Source organism: Alligator sinensis, unplaced genomic scaffold (genome assembly GCF_000455745.1).
Source record: "Alligator sinensis unplaced genomic scaffold, ASM45574v1 scaffold223_1, whole genome shotgun sequence".
Lineage (NCBI taxonomy): Eukaryota > Metazoa > Chordata > Crocodylia > Alligatoridae > Alligator > Alligator sinensis.
The window spans coordinates 2,310,958-2,320,472 of record NW_005841936.1 but is presented as its reverse complement, the minus strand read 5'-3'; the positions used below and the strand labels follow the sequence as shown (position 1 = coordinate 2,320,472).

General features: G+C 42.9%; 1 protein-coding gene across 1 annotated transcript in view; it reads left to right on the top strand.

The window, feature by feature from the left end:
* Positions 1-2,628: 2,628 nt before the first annotated feature.
* FAM81B (family with sequence similarity 81 member B) overlaps positions 2,629-9,515 on the top strand; it is a 64,723-nt gene continuing 57,836 nt past the window's right edge. The window contains exon 1 of the mRNA XM_025199126.1: positions 2,629-2,727. The gene's annotated coding sequence lies outside the window, so the exon portion shown is untranslated. The remainder of the gene's footprint in view (positions 2,728-9,515) is intronic.

Below are 9,515 nucleotides of genomic sequence, written 5' to 3'. Positions count from 1 at the left end.
AAACAGATCAGTAGGCCTTTTGACCTCCTCCAGAAGAGGCTATAGTGTCTGTTTCATGATCTAGCCAGGGCTGGATAATTCCCAGGCAATGCTCAGAGGCAGTTGAGGATTTCAATGCCAGCTGGGGAATCATCACAGTTAAGTTAAGCCTGGAAGCATAGGAGATTGTAGAGTTGCTAAGTTTTATGGAAATTATTTATAACTATGCAAATTTCCTTGTGCAAGAATTTGTAAATTATTCACACACAGCCATAAACTTCAGTTTAAAGTCAATTCATGTTGCCTAAGCCCTAGGGGAAATAGACTGGGGGAACAAAGGTAAACTTGGCAGGTTTGGCAGGGAAGAAGACAAAGGATGCTTGGATTACCTGCGTGGAAGATGGGCTGGAAGGGGAGGTGGGCTGGTTGCAAGGAGAACTGGTTTGGAATAAGGACAAGATTCTTTCCTGTTTTGCAGCCTCCTGGCTCTTCCCTCAGCTCAGATCCAGCAGGAAAGGAAGTGAGGCAGATGCTGCCAGGCACCACAAGGACCTCTGACAGTCAGGGGTTGCAATGGCAGGACAGTCCTGCAGCCCCACTGGAAAGCATGAGTGTGAAGGAGAGGCCAGTCACACACTGGGCAGCTGGTCACTCAGAAGGTCTGTGGGCATCGCCTTCACAGCAGGGGGAAAGTATGTATGGGAGAAGGAGGCCTAGAAAGCAGGGTAGGACCTTCTGGGTGGGAAAATCCCTACCCTTTCTAGTAGGGTGAATACTCTTTTGGGTTGCATTTCTGAACTCACCATGTACAAAGCTCTCTGGAGAGAATATGATGGGAAACTGTTTGCAAAATGGTGCCATTTGAAGTAACTAAGAACCTTGCAGTGAGTCTGCATCCAGAGAGGGCAGTTTTTGTGCCAGTTGCATCTCTCATGAATACTCTCTCTGTCTCACTCTGTATGCAGGTCAATAAAGATAAGTGCAGAGTGCTTCATCTGAGGAGAAGTAACCAGTGACATGAATATAAGTTAGGAGATGTCCTGGTAAGCACAATGGCTGAAGGGGACCTCCGGGTTATGGTTGATCCCAGGATGAATATGAGCTGCCAGTGTGACACTGTAGTCAACAGAGCTAATAGCATACTGGGATGTATTAGTCAATGCATTACAAGCAGGGCTAAGGAAATGATATTTCCTCTCTACTCAGTGCTGGTGAGACCCCAGCTGGAGTACTGTGTCCAGTTCTGGGCACTACACTTCAAAAAAGATGTGGAGGATCTTGAAAGGGTCCAGAGAAGGGCCACAAGAATACTTAAGGGCCTGGAGGAGAAACATTATGAGGAAAGACTAAGGGATCTGTGACTGTTCAGCCTGGGGAAGAGAAGACTGATGGGGGGACTTGGTGGCCATCATGTAAGAAGTGAATATTGGGAGCTAGGAGAAAAACTGATCACTAGGGCACCCCAGGAGACAACAAGGAGCAATGGCCATAAACTGTTAGAGGATGGTTTGGGGTTGGATGTAAGGAAGAACTTCTTTATGGTAAGGGTGGCCAGAATCTGAAGTAGACTTCCCAAGGAAGCGGTGCAGTCCCCAACCTTGGAAGTCTTCAAGAGGAGACTGGACAGACACCTTGCTGGGATCATTTGATCTCAGCAGTATTCCTGCTCAGAGCAGGAGGGTTAGACTCAATGATCTTTCAAGGTCCCTTCCAGCCCTTAATTTCTACGATTCTGTGATTTCCGGTTTCACCCCAGGCCTGTGACACCACCACCACAACTGTGACACCCTGGGAACTACTTCCAGATTTCATCAGTGATGTGAGAGGGAAGGATCTCAGTGTTCACTCCTTACATCCACTGCCCCATCTAAGACAAGAATGAATGTTCCTCACTCTATCATTATCAAATCCTTATACAGGCAGTCCTCAGACTTGCAACACAATTGGTTCCTGAAAACCACGTCTTAAGTCGAAACATTGTAACTTGGAACCAATTTTCTCAAAAGAAACAATGTTATAAATGAGGGATTGGTTCCTGAACCAAAGCCCAATAACCTATTTTCACCAAAAATACCCCAGAATTTTGTACTCGATCAATTATAGAGGAGTAATATAGCTACATTAATATATTTATATTGTAAATAGCAATCATGTTGATTTGGAAAGACTCTTTGAGGTGACTTTGCTGGACTTTTTGAAGGGCTCTTGGCTGGAGTATTCTCAGGAGTCTTGACTGCAGGTTTTTCTGGAGTTTTGTCTGTTTTCTTAAAGAAAGTGTCCAAGGAAGTTTGGACAAATGTTCTCCAGAAAGATGAGCAACCCAGCAAACTTGTTCACTGGCATGGCATTGCATCAGATCAAGCATTGTAAAGTCAAAACTGATGTCATTAAGTTGAAACAGGGTGTCAACTTATAAATGTTGTAACTGCGAAACATTATAACTCGAAACATTGTAAGTCGAGGACTGCCTGTACATTACAATCAGCGTAAGGAAAGCACGCCAGCTAATTCCCCCCGTACACTTTTTTAGCCTGGGCAGGCATTACGGTTACCTAGAGACCAGAGTAAACAAAAGCTTTCAGTCGCAGCCCTCCAAGAGTCCCAAGGAACTTGTCACCCCCGTCTGTCCACTTCACGTGCTGACATGCTAAGGAAGCAAGTCCCACAGGCCTTTCTTTTTTTATTTTTGTTTAACACCGTTGTGACTGCTTCAAGGAACAGGCAGGATTCCTGAGAGCATAGCAGCAGGTATTCTTGGGTTGCTTGCCATTTTTCTGAGCTGCCCGACAAACTGGCAGAGTGACTGATGGCTGCAGGGGGAATTTGTGTTTGGTAGGGCTAAGATATATTTGCTATGTTGCCTTGACAGCAGCCTTTGGGGCCCGGGGGTTATGGGGTTGAGCAGATTAATGTGAATACATAAAAATATAGAGAAAGTATCATGTTCAAGGTAAAGTACAGTACTTACATAGAAAATATGATTTCAAAGATGATTCACTGGCCTTCAGATCCTGTCAGAAGCTAATCTCACATGGACATCGAATTAAAATATCAGAAGTCCCATATAGTAAAAGTTGTATCTTGGTATAATATTTGTAACAAAATCACAGTATGAAATTATATGATTCTGCTAATATTTTTTCACATGGCTTCTCCTGGTTATGAGTTTTTCTTTTATCTATGCTCAGTTATTTCTGTTTAAACTATCATACAGGCATGCAGCACCTCTTCAGTAATTACTTAACAATTTTTCATGTCTTATAAGTTATTTCTTCATAAACATGATTTTTCTTATCAAGCAACCATAACATTTTTATTGAGGTGGATGCAGAGTAAATTAGGTAATAGAATGCAAACAATTAACTGTGCACCATGAGGGATGTTTTAAAGGTATCTGCTACAATATGATTTCATATTTAGTAATGTTAGATAACGAACTGTACGCTTTGGGCCAAATTCTGTTCTTCAGGACACAGCTGCAACCTTACCAGTTTTGATATTTCACCTTTATTACCGAGAGCCAAATGTGTTGTGTGTATGTGCACATACGTGCATAAGTTTTTTTTAATTATGATTAACAAGCATCTTTACCAGGATATTTCTCTCTTTAGCCTGTGTTGATTGATATCACACAATGTTTTGTTTTGTTTTTTTGGTTGGGTTTTTTTTGCTTTTGCTTTTACATGATTTAATAAAGCTTCCTGATTTTTACTCTTCACAGGATAGGACTGCCAGAATAGGAACTGAGGTTCTCTGGTTGCTTGCAATGGGTACTGATTAGAGAGCAAGGGGTCTAATTTTCTAAGCAGAACTCCACACACAAGTCTGAAATCTGATTATAAAAGGATTGGCTCTTTCTGCTTCTGCAAGCAGGAGTTCTGTAAAGCTTTTGTTAACATTGCTTGTTATATGTATATTAGGCATGTTTATGTTTAGAGCGGAATTGGTTGTATAAAGGTAAAACAAACTTCTTCTGGGTTTGAGATTTGAGACTGGATGTCTTTTACAACAATATTTTCTAGTTTATCCACAAGTTATTGACCTCAAAAGTAGAGCGCAAATAAAAGAAAACAAGTAGAAAAGAAAAATTCCTTCCACTGCTGGAATTATTGGGTGAAACACTGTCCTATTCTGCAGGAATTCAAACTAGATGATTATAGTAACTCTCTGACTTTAAAATCTGCAATAAACTCTGTTGCAGTTTGCACCAGAGTTTATTGCTTTATGGCGCTGCATTTACGTGTGCGCCCAGGACCACAGCATATTGAGCCAGGCAGGAGTACCCCCAACTGGCAGGAGGTTTGGGGGATCAACCTGCCAGCCTGGGGCTTCTCCAACCCAGCTCAATGTATTTTGGAGGGGGCTGGCTGGGGCACAAAGGTTCTCCCATGTGGGGCTAGCCAGCAAGGCAGCCTCTGCACTGAAGCACCCTCAAGCCCCAGCCACCCCTGTCAGCATCTACACGTGTGTTGTGGCGCACTAAATAAGGACACTGTAGAATAGCACTTACGTTTACAAATACTAGCCTACAGCAGTGTTTATTAGTTACCTAATAGGGCTGCACATGTAGATGTTATGACTACTGCAGAGCTAATCAGGCAACTCCGCTGTAAGCATTTCATGTAGATACACCCAGTGGAGACCAAAGTGATCAGGCTCTATAGGGAAGAAGTGGCCAGATGGTGCTGACTGGAAGGTAAACCCACTTCCCCCAACCTGGCACTGGTGTTTAAGTACTGGTTTCAACCTCTATCTGCTGCCAGCTGGATGTGACATTGGAGCCATAAGCACAGACTCCAGGGCTTCTCCCCTGGCATTTGTCCTTTAGCTTTTTTCTGTCATGGTCTGAACATCCCTTTGCAAAGAAGCCATTAGAGAAATGATTTTTGCGGCATACACAGAATGTATAGACATACCTGAGAGTCTATCCACCATAGTCCCCCACAAAAAGGTGCCAACCAGGGACGTAAGTAATGTGGAGCTTTGCATTTGTTTTCCCAGTGCAGGAATTGCTTGCTACAGCAAGTTAATGTGGTAACTCAAGAATTAGTTTGACATACATGAATGGGCTATACTGAACTATGTATATCTCACAATGTTTTTATTTCCTTCTCTAGAGGAGAAGACAAAAGATTATTGCAATGACTGCACTATTGCACCTTGCACTTAATTTAATATCCAGGAGACAGAACTGGCAAAATACTACATGTGAGAGCTGCAAGTGAGAAAGTGCTTTGGTAGCTGCTTAGACCATTATCACAGCTTGGAAATCTCAATTAATATACATTAAACAATTACTAAGGAAATCACAGAGAGACATGTATTACGTTTTACAATACAGTGGGTGTGTCTACACATGACACTACATTGCCGTAGCAACACACTATGGCGACAGTGTCCGTGGGCATCTACATGTCACCAGCAGCTATTTCACTTTAGCAACACACTCCCCCACTATAGTGTGCCGCTATGGCGAAGTAGCTGCTGAAAATAACCATGTGCCGTGCATACGACGAAGTACAGACTGTTACTGTGCCATGATTTAGTACTTCCAAAAGGAAGTACTAAATCACAATGTAGTAACAACATCACCATAGTGACACATGTAGATGCACCCAGTGACAGATAACAGGGGTAACTGTGACCTGTATACCATACAGGCCCATTCACATGTCATTATAAATATTTTCAAATGGTAGTTATTGATTTTTAGCAAGATTTTTTTTCTTTTTGTTAAATTATATACACAAAGTGCTTCTGCTCAACTGCACTTTGGCACTTTTTCTCCCTCCTTCTCTCCTTCCCTCCCTACCAAGATTCTCTTCATGTCTAATATTTTATTCTGTTTTTGTCAGAAAGACAGATGAAAAGCCAAGGGACCTGAAACCCCCCAAATTTCTCTTTACTCTCCCTTCATAAATACCTGTGATCAAATGGTACATCTCACTGTAGACGATGCAACGTGCTGCCTACTCAGCCATCATGTGTACAATAGGTTCCTTTCTTTTTTATGTAATATAGCCCTGCAGATTATAACTTGCAGAAAAGTGGTCCTATGTTTTATGCAGTGAAGCTCAGAATTAGAGCTCTCTGTGCCATCGAACTGGAAAGATGACCTCATAATGTCTCCAGGGAAACCAAGATGCTGATTCTCTCCACTTTTTAGACTCAGTACAACTGCCCAGCTTTTAGAACTGCACACACTCTTTACTAAACAAAGATACATCTCTCCAGAGTTCCAAAGGTATAATGTACAGACTTAATGTAGTCATTTTATGACTTTTAAGAGATTCAATATTTGCTATTCCTTTATTATAAATCCTCACTGGAGGTTGTGTATGTGGAGTTATAACTTAGCTATGTGCTTTATAATAAAAGGAGCACTATCCTTTTTTACTATGTGCATACAATGACAATAGATAGATAGATAGATAGATAGATAGATAGATATGCCTGTTTTATAATCCCATTTTTCTTCATCTAGAGCCCTTTATGGTGATTTATTTGTTCCACACCAACGATGAGCTCAGTGTTGTGTAATACATAAAAGTAGAGACAGCTCATAGCATATATGTATTTATATGTATAAATATACACATGAAGTAAGAACAAACTACTTAACAAATTTTCCCTCATGTTAAGTGTTTGTAGTTATAAGGAGCAATAACTTTGGGAGAGAATAAGTGTTAAATTGAATACACATGCAGGCATGGTACTATTATATCTGTATACAGATATCAGGAGACAACACTGAACACTGACCACATTATTAAATTAGGACAGAGGTTGGCAAATTATCAGTACAGGTTTCCCTCACCAACTGCTGGGGTTAGGTTCCTGAAAGTTCCCGTGGTTGGCAAAACCGCAGTTGGCAATACAAAAGGTTTATGGAAAAATGGCAGGTGGCAGGCTGATGCGCAGGAACGGAAAACCATGGTTACTCAAAACTGTATACCGTGGTAGTCAAAATGGTATATAGAATATTAAGCGTGGACACTCAAAACTGTGGCTGGCAAAACCATGGTTGGTGAGGGAAACCTGTATAAACAAATTCAGCTGAACCTTTTAGACTAGGGGTTTGCAACTTGTTGGCTGGATCTGGCCAGCGAAGAGATTTTAACCAGCTAACAAAGTGTGCCAAAAAATGATCCCACCATTAGTAAGTTTTGTGCAAGAATGCGCCATCAAGTGGTGAATATGTAACAGCTGCCACCTGTGGCCCACCTTTAAGACCAAGATGTGTTAATTTGGACCCCTTTCAGTGAAAGGTTTTCAATCCCTGCTCTAAAAAGATTAATACATTCCCATGTCACATTCATTTTGGGTCTAACGGATCTCAGTATGCTGCTCTCACCATGCTGTAGTTATAGAAGAGAGGCCCTAAATCTCTGTATCTAAGCTTTACTCAGCATAAGTGGGTATGTGCCCATAGGAGGTCTTTTGTCAATGAGCTGATTACTGTGGTGCTCTTAATGATAAAAACAAGGTGAACTTTTATTAGCCACTACATTATTTGTATTTAAAAATTACGTAACTGTAGTCAAGTGCTTGCAATTTGTAACATCCTGCAGTGTACTCACTATGCCTATTGTCCAGTAACCTGTTTTCCCCCTAGGATCCACAACAACAGGTGTTTCACATAGTTATGACTCCCTTGTTTTAAGACCTATGTCATCTATGCCCTGCCTGGTCTCAGTGCGAGGCTGGCATTCACTTTAATTTGCACTATGGTCCGCTGAGAGATCATGAGGAAATCAGAAAGATCAGGGAAGTTGGCCTGAGCTCCAATTATACCACCATTTCATCCTCCTTGCCCTAGTAAGTCTCTTTCCTGGGACAGGGGGATGATCTTGGTCCAGGAACGAGCCCTGCTGTGCTTGTCAGATATGGCCAGAATCTAGTGCCTTTGCTCTCCCTAAACAGCGCTAAGAGAATGGATCATAAATCAGTCCCTGCAATTCTTTCATATAACTTGTGGAATATTTGCTGCATTCATGGAGTATATATCCATGTACAAGACTGTTTCCTGCAAATATGGACTATAAATAGAAATTATAGAAATCATAGAGAAGTATGGCTGGAAGGGACCTCCAGACGTCATTTAGATCATCCCTATCCAAACCATCCTATACATCCATAAGCTAAACTCTTTGTAAAACTGCCAACAACCCTGACACAACACAAGATATAATGCCCTAACCTGCCACAGGTAAAGCACAGAAAACACAGCAGTCAATGTCCTGCTTCTGTAAAAAGGTTGCTAATATATAGGGGAGCTGTTAATATATAAGTTGGGGGAGTTCAGAATGAGTGGTTGCTCCTCAAGGGAGAAATCCTGGAAGCACAAGCAAAGCCCATCCTGTCTCAGAGGAAAGGCAGCAAAAGGGCACAGCAGCCCCCTTGGCTCTCCAGAGAACTGGCGGACGTCCTGCGTCTTAAAAGGAAGACCTACAAAGGATGGAGAATTGGAACCACCAGCAAGGAGGAATACTCTGCTCTGGTCCGGACCTGCAGAGAGCAAACCAGGAAAGCCAAGGCTGTGATAGAACTCCAGCTAGCTACAAATATCAAGGAAAATAAAAAGTCCTTTTTTAGATATGTGGGGAGCCGGAGGAAAAGCAAGGGCAACATTGGACCCCTGCTAAACCAGATAGGGCAACTGACAACTGATGCCCAGGAAAAAGCAAACTTGCTAAATGGGTACTTTGCATCAGTCTTTCACCAGTCCCCTGGGACGGCCCTGCCCACTGTGGGTCAGGGAGGCCCGGGTGAGGGAGATTCCTTGCCCTCCATCGAAGCTGACCTCGTGAAGGAACACCTTGACAGGCTGGACATCTTCAAGTCAGCTGGCCCTGATGGGTTACGCCCAAGGATACTCAGGGAGCTGACTAGCATCATAGCTCAGCCCCTGACACAGATCTTTGAGAGTTCTTGGCACTCTGGTGAAGTGCCTGAAGATTGGAAGAGGGCCAGTGTCGTGCCTATCTTCAAGAAAAGAAGGAAAGTAGATCTGGCAAACTATAGGCCCATCAGCCTGGCCTCTATCCTGGGGAAGGTCTTGGAAAAGATTATCAAGGAGGCCATCCATAACAGACTAGCTGAAGGCAATATCCTGAGGGATACCCGGCATGGGTTTGTTGCGGGTAGGTCTTGCTTGACCAATCTCATTTCCTTTTATGACCAGGTGACTTATCACCTGGACAGGGGAGAAAGAGATCAGTGTTGTATATCTTGACTTTAAAAAAGCCTTCGATCTGGTATCCCACAATCATCTCTTGGCTAAACTGGCTAACTGCGGCCTCGACCTCACCACAATCCACTGGCTGGGGAACCGGCTCCACGGTCGGACCCAGAGGGTGGTGGTGCACGGAAGTCATTCGTCGTGGTGCGCGGTGACCAGTGGGGTCCCTCAAGGCTCTGTCCTAGGGCCCTTGATTTTTAACATCTTCATCAATGATGTAGACATCAGTGTCAAAAGCGGACTGGCCAAGTTTTCTGACGACACCAAACTCTGGGGTAAAGCATCCACACCTGAG